Source organism: Pelophylax lessonae (assembly GCF_965119305.1).
Source record: "Pelophylax lessonae genome assembly, chromosome: 13".
Taxonomy (NCBI): domain Eukaryota; kingdom Metazoa; phylum Chordata; class Amphibia; order Anura; family Ranidae; genus Pelophylax; species Pelophylax lessonae.
Window position 1 is genome coordinate 16,277,597 of NC_138780.1, and position 12,083 is coordinate 16,289,679.

Below are 12,083 nucleotides of genomic sequence, written 5' to 3' on the forward strand. Positions count from 1 at the left end.
CAGGCTTGCATACAGTTAGGACAGATGGTCAGCCTCTGCTAACTCAAAAGAGTGTTGCTGTCACTCTGTAGGGTTAGCGGTGCCTGGAAGGGATACCATGATCCTACCATCATTAAAATGCTTCCTTCCTTCATTAGAAAACAAAGCATCTGTTTACTACTGCCACTAGGCGAAACCCAGCATTGGACCAATGCGTTCTCTGCTATGGGCTTCTGTCACCATTTTGGGAGAGCCTGTGTCTAGTTTTGATAGGTGGATTCCAAAAGGGGCTGCACTCCTGGAGTTTCTGAAAACACTGTGGAGCCTAGGGGCAAGATGCCTTCTGGAAAGGTTCTTCTTCCAGGTGGACTGCCCATAGCAAGGCACCGCAATCATGAAGCTACCACCCGTACCGGAAACTCAAACATTGCAGAGCTTAAAGTAACCCTTGTTTGGTCTTCTTAGGTGATAAGAAAGCATGACTGTTAAATTACTTCTTTCTTCCAGCATAGGAGCAATGTGTCCTCTACTACGGGCTTCTGCCACCATTTTGAGAGAGCCGGTTTCTAGTTTTGGCAGGAAAGCTTGGAAAAAGGCTGCACCCCTGCAGCAGGAACCAAGTTGGGAGTCGTAAAAACACTGTCGTGCCTAGGAGCCAGATTACCGACTGGAAAGGTTTTTCCTCCAAGTGGACTGCCCATAGCAAGGTACCGCGATCATGAAGGTCTCCCACATACAGGAAACATTGCAGAGCTTAAAGAAAGTAACCTTTGTTTGCCCTTCTTAGGTGATAAAGGATGACTAATATGTCCTCTGCTTTGGACTACTGCCACCATTTTGGGAGAGCCCCTTTCTAGTTTTGGCAGGTAATCTCCAAAAAAGGCTGCACCCCTGCAGCAGGAACCAAGTTGGGAGTCGTGAAAACACTGTGGAGCCTAGGGGCCAGATTGCCTACTGGAAAGGTTTTTCTTCCAGGTCGACTGCCCATAGCAAGGTACCGCGATCATGAAGGTCTCCCACATACAGGAAACATTGCAGAGCTTAAAGAAAGTAACCTTTCTTTGACCTTCTTAGGTGATAAAGGATGACTAATATGTCCTCTGCTTTGGACTACTGCCACCATTTTGGGAGAGCCCCTTTCTAGTTTTGGCAGGTAATCTCCAAAAAAGGCTGCACCCCTGCAGCAGGAACCAAGTTGGGAGTCATGAAAACACTGTGGAGCCTAGGGGCCAGATTGCCTACTGGAAAGGTTTTTCTTCCAGGTCGACTGCCCATAGCAAGGTACCGTGATCATGAAGGTCTCCCACATACAGGAAACATTGCAGAGCTTAAAGAAAGTAACCTTTGTTTGACCTTCTTAGGTGACAAAGGATGACTAATATGTCCTCTGCTTTGGACTACTGCCACCATTTTGGGAGAGCCAGTTTCTAGTTTTGGCAGGAAAGCTTTGAAAAAGGCTGCACCCCTGCAGCAGGTACCAAGTTGGCAGTCGTGAAAACACTGTGGAGCCTAGAGGCCAGATTGCCTACTGGAAAGGTTGTTCCTCCAAGTGGACTGCCCATAGCAAGGTACCACAATCATGGAGATCTCCCCCAAACAGGAAACTAAAACATTGCAAAGCTTAAAGAAAGTAACCTTTGTTTGATCTTCTTAGGTAATAAAGGATGACTGCTAAATTACTTTTTTCTTTCAGTACTAAACAAAACATCCATTTACTATTGCTACTAGGAGAAGCCCAGCATAGGAACAATGTGTCCTCTACTACGGGCTTCTGCCACCATTTTGGGAGAGCCGGTTTCTAGTTTTGGCAGGTAAGCTCCAAAAAAGGTTGCACCCCTGCAGCAGGAACCAAGTTGGGAGTCGTGAAAACACTGTGAAGCCTAGGGGCCAGATTGCCTACTGGAAAGGTTTTTCTTCCAGGTGGACTGCCCATAGCAAGGTACCACAATCATGGAGATCTCCCCCAAACAGGAAACTGAAACATTGCATAGCCTAAAGAAAGTAACGTTTGTTTGAACTTCTTTGGTAATAAAGGATGACTGCTAAATAAATTTTTTATTTCAGTACTAAACAAAGCATCCATTTACTATTGCTACTAGGAGAAGCCCAGCATAGGACCAATGTGTCCTCTGCTTTGGGCTACTGCCACCATTTTGTGAGAGCCCCTTTCTAGTTTTGGCAGGTAAGCTCCAAAAAAGGCTGCATGCCTGCAGCAGGAACCAAGTTGGGAGATATAAAAACACTGTGGAGCTAGGGTAGCCACCTCATCCTTTAAAAAACGAAAACATATGAATTATACAGGTTCCGTGGCTGATTAAGGGGGTAATTAAACTTGGAGAATAATCTGCATTAAATGAGCCTCTGAACCTGTGTAATTCAGATGTGTTCGGGTTTAAAGGGACGAGGTGGCAACCCTATGTGGAGCCTAGAGGCCAGATGCCTTCTGGAAAGGTTTTTCTTCCAGGTGGACTGCCCATAGCAAGGCACCGCAATCATGAAGGTATCCCCCGTACCGGAAACTCAAACATTGCAGAGCTTAAAGAAAGTAACCCTTGTTTGGTCTTCTTAGGTGATAATGGATGACTGCTAAATTACTTTTTTTTTTTTCTGAACTAAACAATGCATCCATTTACTACTGCTACTAGGAGCAGCCCAGCATAGGACCAATGTGTCCTCTGCATGGGCTACTGCCACCATTTTGGAGGAGCCTGTTTCTGGTTTTGGCAGGCAAGAAAAGGGTGCACCCCTGCAGCAGGAACCAAGTTGTGAATTATATGAAAATACTGTGGAGGGGCCAGATGCCTTCTGGAAAGGTTTTTCTTCCTGGTGGACTGCTCATAGCAAGGTACCGCAATCATGGAGGTATCCCCCATATGGGAGACTCAAACATTGCAAAGCTTAAAGAAAGTAACCCTTGTTTGATATCCTTAGGTAATAAAGGCTGACTTCTAAATTACTTTTTTCTTTCAGTACTAAACAAAGCTTCCATTTACTATTGCTACTAAGAGCAGCCCAGTATAGGACCAATGTGTCCCCCACTTTGGGCTACTGCCACCATTTTGGGAGAGCCTTTTTCTAGTTTTGGCAGGTAAGCTCTGTAAAAGGGTGCACCCCTGCAGCAGGACCCAAGTTGTGAATTATATGAAAATATTGTGGAGTCCGAGGGGCCAGATGACTTCTGGAAAGGTTTTTCTTCCAGGTGGACTGCCCATTGCAAGGCACCGCAATCATGAAGGTATCCCCCGTACGGGAAACTCAAACATTGCAGAGCTTAAAGAAAGTAACCCTTGTTTTCTTTTTTTTCCAGTACTAAACAAAGCTTCCATTTACTACTGGCGCTAGGGAGGGCCAAGCATAGGACCAAAGTGCCCACTGCTATAGGCTTCTGCCACCATTTAAAATTGAGCTCGAGTCAGAAAATTAGGCCCTGAACTATTATTTCATGCCGGCCCCTGTTGCAGCCATAGGCATGGAAATCATTAAAAACCAGTGATCATCAATTCTAGTGATTCATGGTCTCATCCTGCTCTGCACAGCCTCAAGTTTTTTTGTTGCCGCTGTCCTGAAAACCAGAGGCTTACAGCCTCAAGATTTTCTGCTGCTCAGGAGCTCTGGGCTTAAGCAAAAAGGGCCGCCTCTGGCTAGAAGAAACAGGAACAATGCCGGAGACAATTTACAGCACACGCTAATTTTGGTGGCATAATTATTAAAGCGTAGGTAAACCCATCAATTTAACAGTTTCAAAAAACAGTTACATTTCTGGCATGTCGGGAAACAATACACTGCAGAGAACACTAGCAGACAAATCTCTCAGTATATTCTCTGTTTTTTGTTTTTTTTTTCAAAAAGCAGCTCCCAACGGGCCAAAGACGGACACCTTAACACGCTGCTACGTGTCGGGACATACTAAGAAAGCAGTTTAGAAAACCTTTCGTAGGACGAATATAAAGAGCTACCATTGCTGAGCTCCTTCTGAAAATTGACTTGACTGTCGATGCCAGCAAGTATCCATCAATTTTTTACTTTTCTTTACTAAGGCCTTATACATATGGGCTCCAGCAGTGGCAGAACTACCAGGGTCAAAGGTGGCACCTGCGACTGGGCCTGGCATTCCGCCACCGGGTTTGGAGTAAAAGGCCCCCGGTCAAGGGGGGTGGTCCTTCATGGTTTCTTGCACCGAGACTTTGAAGGTTCTAGCTACGCCTCTGGGCTCCAGCTTGTAATACAGGAGGGTGTTCATCAAGTTTGTTGAAGCTTTTAATGCACCCTTCAGCTCCAGTTTGAAGATGCTGAGAATGAGTCTTCAGTAGGCCTCAGTAAACTTCAGCACTATTTGAAGCTTGGTACTTGCTGTCATAGCTGTAATGTCGGAGCCTTCAGGGAAATACTACCAATATGTCTGTGAAGGTTCTCATGTATCCAGGTCATGGAATACGGAGTTGTAGTTGGTCACATTTATCTGAACTTGTTCTCCAAGATTGAAGACATTTTGCTTCATCCAAGTTACTTTCTCACGCCTTCATTAAAACTGAATAAGCTACTTAACCACTTAAGCCGCGGAGGATTTGGCTGCTAAAAGACCAGGGGGTATTTTGCGATTCGGCACTGCGTGACTTTAACGGACAATTGCGCGGTCGTGCGACGCTGTACCTAAACGAATTTGACGTCCTTTTTTCCCACAAACAGAGCTTTCTTTTGGTGGTATTTGATCACCTGTGCGATTTTTTTATCATGCGTTATAAACAAAAAAAAGAGCGTCAATTTTGCAAAAATAACAATATTTTTCAAATTTTTTTATATGAAATTCCCCAAAAAAAAATGTAAAAATCAAAATTTTTTAACATTTTCAGCCAATTTGTTTTATGCTACATATGTTTGGTAAAAAAAAAAAAAAAAAAAAAAAAATCGCAAAAAGCGCAAAAGTTATCGCGTTTACTAACAAAGGGAAACAAGGGGAGGAGTCCAGTGACGTAGGTCTACGTCGCTGCACGGAATCGAGCCACTTTGCCGCAGTACAGTCCCAGTGACTGGTCGGCAAGTGGTTAAGCAAACTTTGCCTCAGATAAGTTCCCATTGACACTATTAATCTTATTAGCTATCTATAAGGGGGGTAATTCTCCCCAATGACCACGAGTATAAGAAGCATCCTTCCCACTGACGTATCACGAGTTGTAGATATTGTAATTTTTAGCAGGAGTTCCCTGAGAAAGGAAAAGTTATTTCCAGGGTTCCTCTGTGTTGAAAAGGTTGAGAAAATCTGCTCTGGCAGAAAGAAAATGAATACAATGGGGCATTATTGGATTTAATTCTCCGAATTGTTCATCTAATAATCTAAAGCTGGAAATGTTCAATTTAGAGAAGGGTTAAAATTGGTGTAAGGTAATATTTTTTACTTTCTTTTCCCGGAGACACAACAAAGAGGAAGAGAAATTAGCTCTAAAGTGATGGGAAGTCTTGCTCTAGACCGGTGCCCCTCCATTGCCCCATTGGGAGACCCTCACAGGGGGTAAATCAGCAGGACCACCTGACATGGCTCCAACCCTTCCACACTCCAGCCAAAGCAAAATTAAATAAAAAATGGCGTTCATTTACCACTTACTGAAATGTATTTATTTTTTTGCTAATTCTTACGCGGCAGCTGCCATTTCTTTCTGGTCCTTTCAAGGCCCAACCACTAGGAAGAGAATACACGGAGGTGAAGTGGCTGCCCCATGAAAGGCCTAGTCATCCAGGCCATTAAAACTTGACTTAATCCAGGAAGCCGCTGTGTGATCCAAGATTCTTCACCACTAATCTATGGCTGACAGCTCTTTCTGTGGGCCATCCTCGACAGCACATAATGATTTTCTAATTGTTGTATCATTCTCTTCACCGACCCCCCCCTTTCTATTTTCAAAGACTTTAATGACTTCTAGTTTCCCTCGCAGTACAGTCATTCTGACAACACGAACAGGTTGAAGGGTTTTATTTTTTTTTTTTCCCACCCTGTCACGGGGGTCACCCAATATTCCTTTGACGGCGCTTGTAGAAGGCGTGACCCAGGACGTAGAGGTCGCAGTCACGAGTAGGCCGGGGTCAAGTGATTCTTTCTTTCCACAATGGGATGTCAGCACTCCCTGGTGACAGCGGGGTTTGTGCCCAATTAACTCTGGTCAATCTAAATAAGCTTGTCCTTGAGGAGCTGCTTTATTTATGAAGTTCCCGGGGTGGGCAGAGGGGAAGACGGTGAGCATTATGTCCTGACTTGCTGCAGGCGGCAGAGCGGAGCCTGAAAACTGGAAGGCTGGACTGATCTAGTAAGAGATTTCCAGGGTCTGAGAACGAGAGGAATCATATCCTAGAAATTTCCGATTCAAGTTCCTCTCATTTTTATATATATATATATATATATATATATATATATATATATATATATATATATATATATATATATATATATATATATATTTGTATAAATAGACACAGATGATAGACATATAGATAGAGAGCTCGAGAGACAAAAAGAGAAGATAGATAGATATAGCTATGAGGGCGAGATAGATAGATAGATAGATAGATAGATAGATAGATAGATAGATAGATAGATAGATAGATAGATAGATAGATAGATAGATAGATAGAAAAGACAAATAAATTAGAAAGAGAAAAAGAAGTGATAGTTTAGTCAGATCCACAGACAAGAGATAGATAGATTATCTGATAGATAGATAGATACCGTATTTTCCGGCGTATAAGACGACCCCCCTAATTTTCAAGTTAAAACATAGGTTGTGGGCTATACTCGCCGTAGAAGACTACCCCCCTTCCAAAGAAAGGCAACACCATTGAAAAACATCAGATTTCTCATAGATCTCCAAGGTACCCCAAGTACTGTAATACGTGTAATCTCTCATAATATCTCCAAGGTACCCTAAGTATTACCAGTAGATGTAATCTCAAGACGCAAACATAAACAGAGAACCTGCGTGAATTAGCCCTTTTTTAATTGGTTTTTTTTTTTACACTTTTTTTAATGTAAAAAATGTAAGCATTTCTTTTATTTTACAATTTCTTTAAATTATTTATTGTTTAATTATTTATTTTTTTTAATTTTTTTTTTTAAGGGAAGCCTGTAGGGCTGCAGGAGGGGGGCAGCACAGTGAAAGGGGGGGGGGGCAGAAGCAGGCAGAACAGGGAGGAGGATCGGTGTCAGAGAAGCAATTACAGGAATGATGCCCTCATTGCCCTGTGTCCGTGTCTCTCCCTGCAGCAGGTGAAAGCTGGCAGGAGGGGGGAGAAACTGGCTTTCAGCTGCTGCAGAGAGATGCACAGGGCTTCCTTCTGTATTTGCTCCTCCGCTCAACCGCACCGATTCCCTGTGCTGTTGGGTCCCCCTGGTGTGCCCCCCCCGCTACAGGAGGACTGGTGGTTCCCCCCTATCAGCGGCCCTGGATAGAGATAGATGGATAGATGGATAGATGGATAGATAGATAGATAGATAGATAGATAGATAGATAGATAGATAGATAGATAGATAGATAGATAGATAGATAGATAGATAGATAGATAGATAGATAGATAGATAGATAGATAGATAGATAGATAGATAGATAGATAGATAGATAGATAGATAGATAGATAGATAGATAGATAGATAGATAAATCTATGAAAGGGGAAGATAGACAGATAGATCGATCCACAAAATGAGAGAGAACGACAGACAGAGAGAGAAAGGAATAGATAGATCTATGAGAGGAAGATAGATAGACAGATAGACATCAAAAGAGTGAAAGATATGATTAATGGATGGACATCAAGAGAGATGAAAGGTAGTTGGACATCGATAGAGTTATGGAAATGGTCTATGGATGGATGGATCTACAGAGTAAGAGAGATAGACAAAAAGAGAACATAGATCTATGAGAGGAGGACAGACAGATAGTTAAAAAAAGGATAAATCTACGAGAAGAGAAAATAGATAGATCCACGAGAGTGAGAGAGAAAGGAGAAGATAGATAGATAGATAGATAGATAGATAGATAGATAGATAGATAGATAGATAGATAGATAGATAGATAGAGAGCAAGAGACAGCAAGAGAAGACAGACAGATCTATTGGCAGTTGGCTCAGTTTGGTAAAACCCAATCATACTAGAATCTCACACATCGGATCTCCCTCCATACCCCAGCAGATATCTGCTGGCCTTCAAGGGGGAGAAAAGATTTAGTGAATTTGTCTAGCAGTAAAATTTGATGAGATTAGACAACAGAACAAAAAATATTGGAGGAAAAAAAAAAGCCTTCCTAGGACCTAGAAGGACGGAACTCTTGTTCTTCTGTGTAAGATGTAATTGTGGTTGGCAAGTCAATAATTTAGAGTCAGACTCCAGGCAGATTGCTGCACTGATTGGGCTTTAATCCATGGAAAAAAAGGTTCCTTGTGGTTTATTTCACAATGAATTCTGATTAGGGCCCAGGCATCACATACAGACCAGCCAACTCTGCCCGCCCAAGGCCTTGTAATAGCTCCACTGATATCCTGAACAGAGGAGGATTATACAGGACATGGGTAAGAGACATGGCATGGTACAGTCCTGAATGTATTATGGTTTATTTGAGATAGATAGATAGATAGATAGATAGATAGATAGATAGATAGATAGATAGATAGATAGATAGATAGATAGATAGATCGATAGATAGAGATGGAGGAAGCATGGATGCACAAGAGGGAGAGAGAAAGGAATGGATGGATAGACAACAGGGAAGGAAAAATGGATAGATGGATGAGAGGGAGAGTGAAGGAGATGGAACGATAAACAACATGAAAGGAGAAATGGATGGATGAGAGAGGGGGTGGATGCACGAGAGGGAGAGAGGATAGATGGATGAATGAAAGGGAGATGGACGGGGGGGAAGAGGAAAGGAGATTGATGGATGGATGAATGGATGGATGGGAGGAGAATGGATGGATGGATGGATGAGAGGGATAGAGAAGGAGATGGAAGAATGAGAGGGAGAGAGAGAGACAGAATTAAATGGATGAGAGGGAGATTGGGGGGGGGGGGGGGAAGAGGAAAGGAGATGGATGGATGGGGGAGAGGAAAGGAGATGAATGGATGGATGGGAGGAGGATGGATGGATGAGAGGGATAGAGAAGGAGATGGAAGAATGAGAGGGAGAGAGAGACAGGATGAAATGGATGAGAGGGGGATGGATGGATGGGAGGAGGAGAGAAGGGGATGGATGAATGGATGGGAGGAAGAGAGAAGGGGATGGATGGATAAGAGCGAAGGAGATGAAGAGAAAGAGAAAAGGGGATGGATGGATGGGAGGGATAGAGAAGGAGATGGAAGAATGAGAGGGAGAGAGAGACAGGATGAAATGGATGAGAGGGGGATGGATGGATGGATGGGAGGAGGAGAGAAGGGGATGGATGGATGGGAGTGAAGGAGATGAAGAGAAAGAGAAAAGGGGATGGATAAATGCATGCATTAGAGGGAGAGAGATAGAGAAGGATAGATAGAGGATATGGATGGAGAGATGGGCGAATGGATAAACATATTCATCCAACTAATATTAGCTCAGTTGGAAATGGCTGACATCAAATTGAGAACATCAGAAATTTTTGTTTTAACTGTGAAAAAGAAATATTGCTTGAAAGCACTTCAAGGAACTCCACAAAGAAGTTGATTTTTTTCTTCACATTGGTTTGAACAATGGCATTGTGACACCTGTACCGCAGGCAGTGGGCATGATAAATATAGAACGTTTTATTGGAGCCTGTCATGTAAAGGATGAATACTATCCAGCAAAGTATAAAGCAAAATAACTGCAGTAATGTTTGGATATCTATGGACATCTGACCATTACATGTGGATGAGCTTGTTAATCATCTTATTCCAAAACCATGGCCATTAATATAGAGTTGGGTCCCCATTTAAGGCTAGAACATCCTCTACTCAGCTGGGAAGACATCCATGGACATCTGACCATCACACCTGGATGAGCTTGTTGGACATCTCATTTCAAAACCATGGCCATTGATATGGAGATGGCTCCCCATTTAATGCTAGAACATCCTCCACTCAGCTGGTAAGACATCTATAGATATCTGATCAGACATCTGATCATCACACCTGGATGAGCTTGTTGCACATCTCATTTCAAAACCATGGGCAGTATTATTAATTTGGCTCCTCATTTATGGCTAGAACATCCTCTACTCAGCTGGGAAGACATCCATGGACATCTGACCATCACACCTGGATGAGCTTGTTGGTCATCTCATTCCAAAACGATGCCCATTCCAAAACGATGCCCATTAATATAAAGTCGGCTCCCCATCTAAGGTTAGAACATCCTCCATTTAGCTGGGAAGACATCCATGGACTTCTGACCATCACACCTGGATGAGCTTGTTGGACTTCTCATTCCAAAACCATGGCCAGTAATATGGAGTTTGCTCCCCACTGAAGGCTAGAACATCCTCCACTCAACTGGGAAGACATCTAACCATCATCACTGTGGCCATATGTACACTCAGGATCAGCAATGAGGCCGGTAGTCACCATTGCCCTAGTGTGGCAAACTCTGACCAAGTGGGCTAAGCTCTTACGCCGTGACCTGGATGGGGAACAGCTTCCCCCTACCTTTGCCGAGCTGGCAGACCAGCTGGTCCAAGAGCTGCAATTTATCTGTGATGCCTCTTTGGGTGCGGCTTCCCTAATGGCTCGCCTCTCTGTTTTGGCAGTGGTCCTTCGGCGTGTCTTTTGGCTCAAGCGCTGGTCTGCAGATCAGACTTCGAAAAAGGCCTTGCTTGATCTTCCTTTCCAAGGAGATCGCCTGTTTGGAGCTACCCTGGATGACATCATTAAAGGTCTCACAGAGGGGAAGAGTACTTTTCTTCCGAAGGCTACTAAGGTCATGGAACCTTGTCGTAGACGTGGGCCTTACTTCTTAGCTCATAAAAAGTTTTTTTCGTCCCTCAGGGTCGACTGACAAGGGCCTCTTTTGGAGGATCCAAACAAACCTGGTCTGGCAACCCAAGATCGGGCTTCTCCAGACCCATGGACAAGGCTCCTTCAGCATTAAGGTGCGCCCTCACCCGTATCGGGCGTGGAGGGATATCTTCGCTGGTTTCCGTCCCATGGGACTTCCCTAGTGCAAGACAAGTGGGTCAACAAAGTCATTCAGTCCGGCTACAAGATCCAGTTTTCGCTCTTGTCCCCCCGGCAAAGTGTTTTCCTTCCAACTTGCACCTGTTCCCAGACCGCTTACAGGGTCTGTTTGGGGGCGGTACAAGACCTGTTCCTTCAAGGTGTGATTGTCTCGTTTCCGACTTCGGAATGTTTTCAGGGTTTTTAACTCAAACCTGTTCACAGTCCCCAGGAAGGAAGGCAAAGTGCGTCCAATCCTGTACCTCAAGGCGCCAAAATGCTTTGTACAGAAGTTCAGAATGGATTCCCTCGCCTCTATCGCAGTGGTGTATTTAGGTTTTGTGCTGCCCTAGGCCTGACTAAACTTGTACACCCCCTAATTTAAATATAATGCACCCCTTCCTATAAAGGCCACACCTCTTCCTATTTATGACCCACCATGTCATCTGTAAACCACAACCACAGTCTATCAGTGCCCGTCAGTGTAGCCTCATCAGTGCCCATCATCATACCATACTATATCATACCAGGAGGTAGCAGTGTGACCGCTTTATGGGGGTGCCAGACTGATTTGCCTCCTGGACCCTGCCCTCCAGCCCAATTCACCCTATAAGACTGGCACTATACTAAAAGTGTGTAGTGCAAGCCGTCAGGGACTCTTTTTAGTGGGGGAGGCGGGAGGAGGCTATTTTTTTCTCGTGCGTGGTTCAGCTTTTTTGCTGCCCCCCTGCAAAGTGCTGCCCTAGGCCTGGGCCTTGTTGGCCTAGGCCAAGATACAACACTGCTCTATCGATAACAAGGATGCCTACCTTCACATTCCAGTATGTTCCAGTCCCACAGTGGCTATAGCCACTCAGTTTTCTAACAAGTAGTGTCAGGGGAATAATAACTCCGCAGAGGGGTGGGTGCTGTGTCCCTCAAACATCAGAGAAATAGATTTTTCGGTAAGTCAAAAATCCCACTTT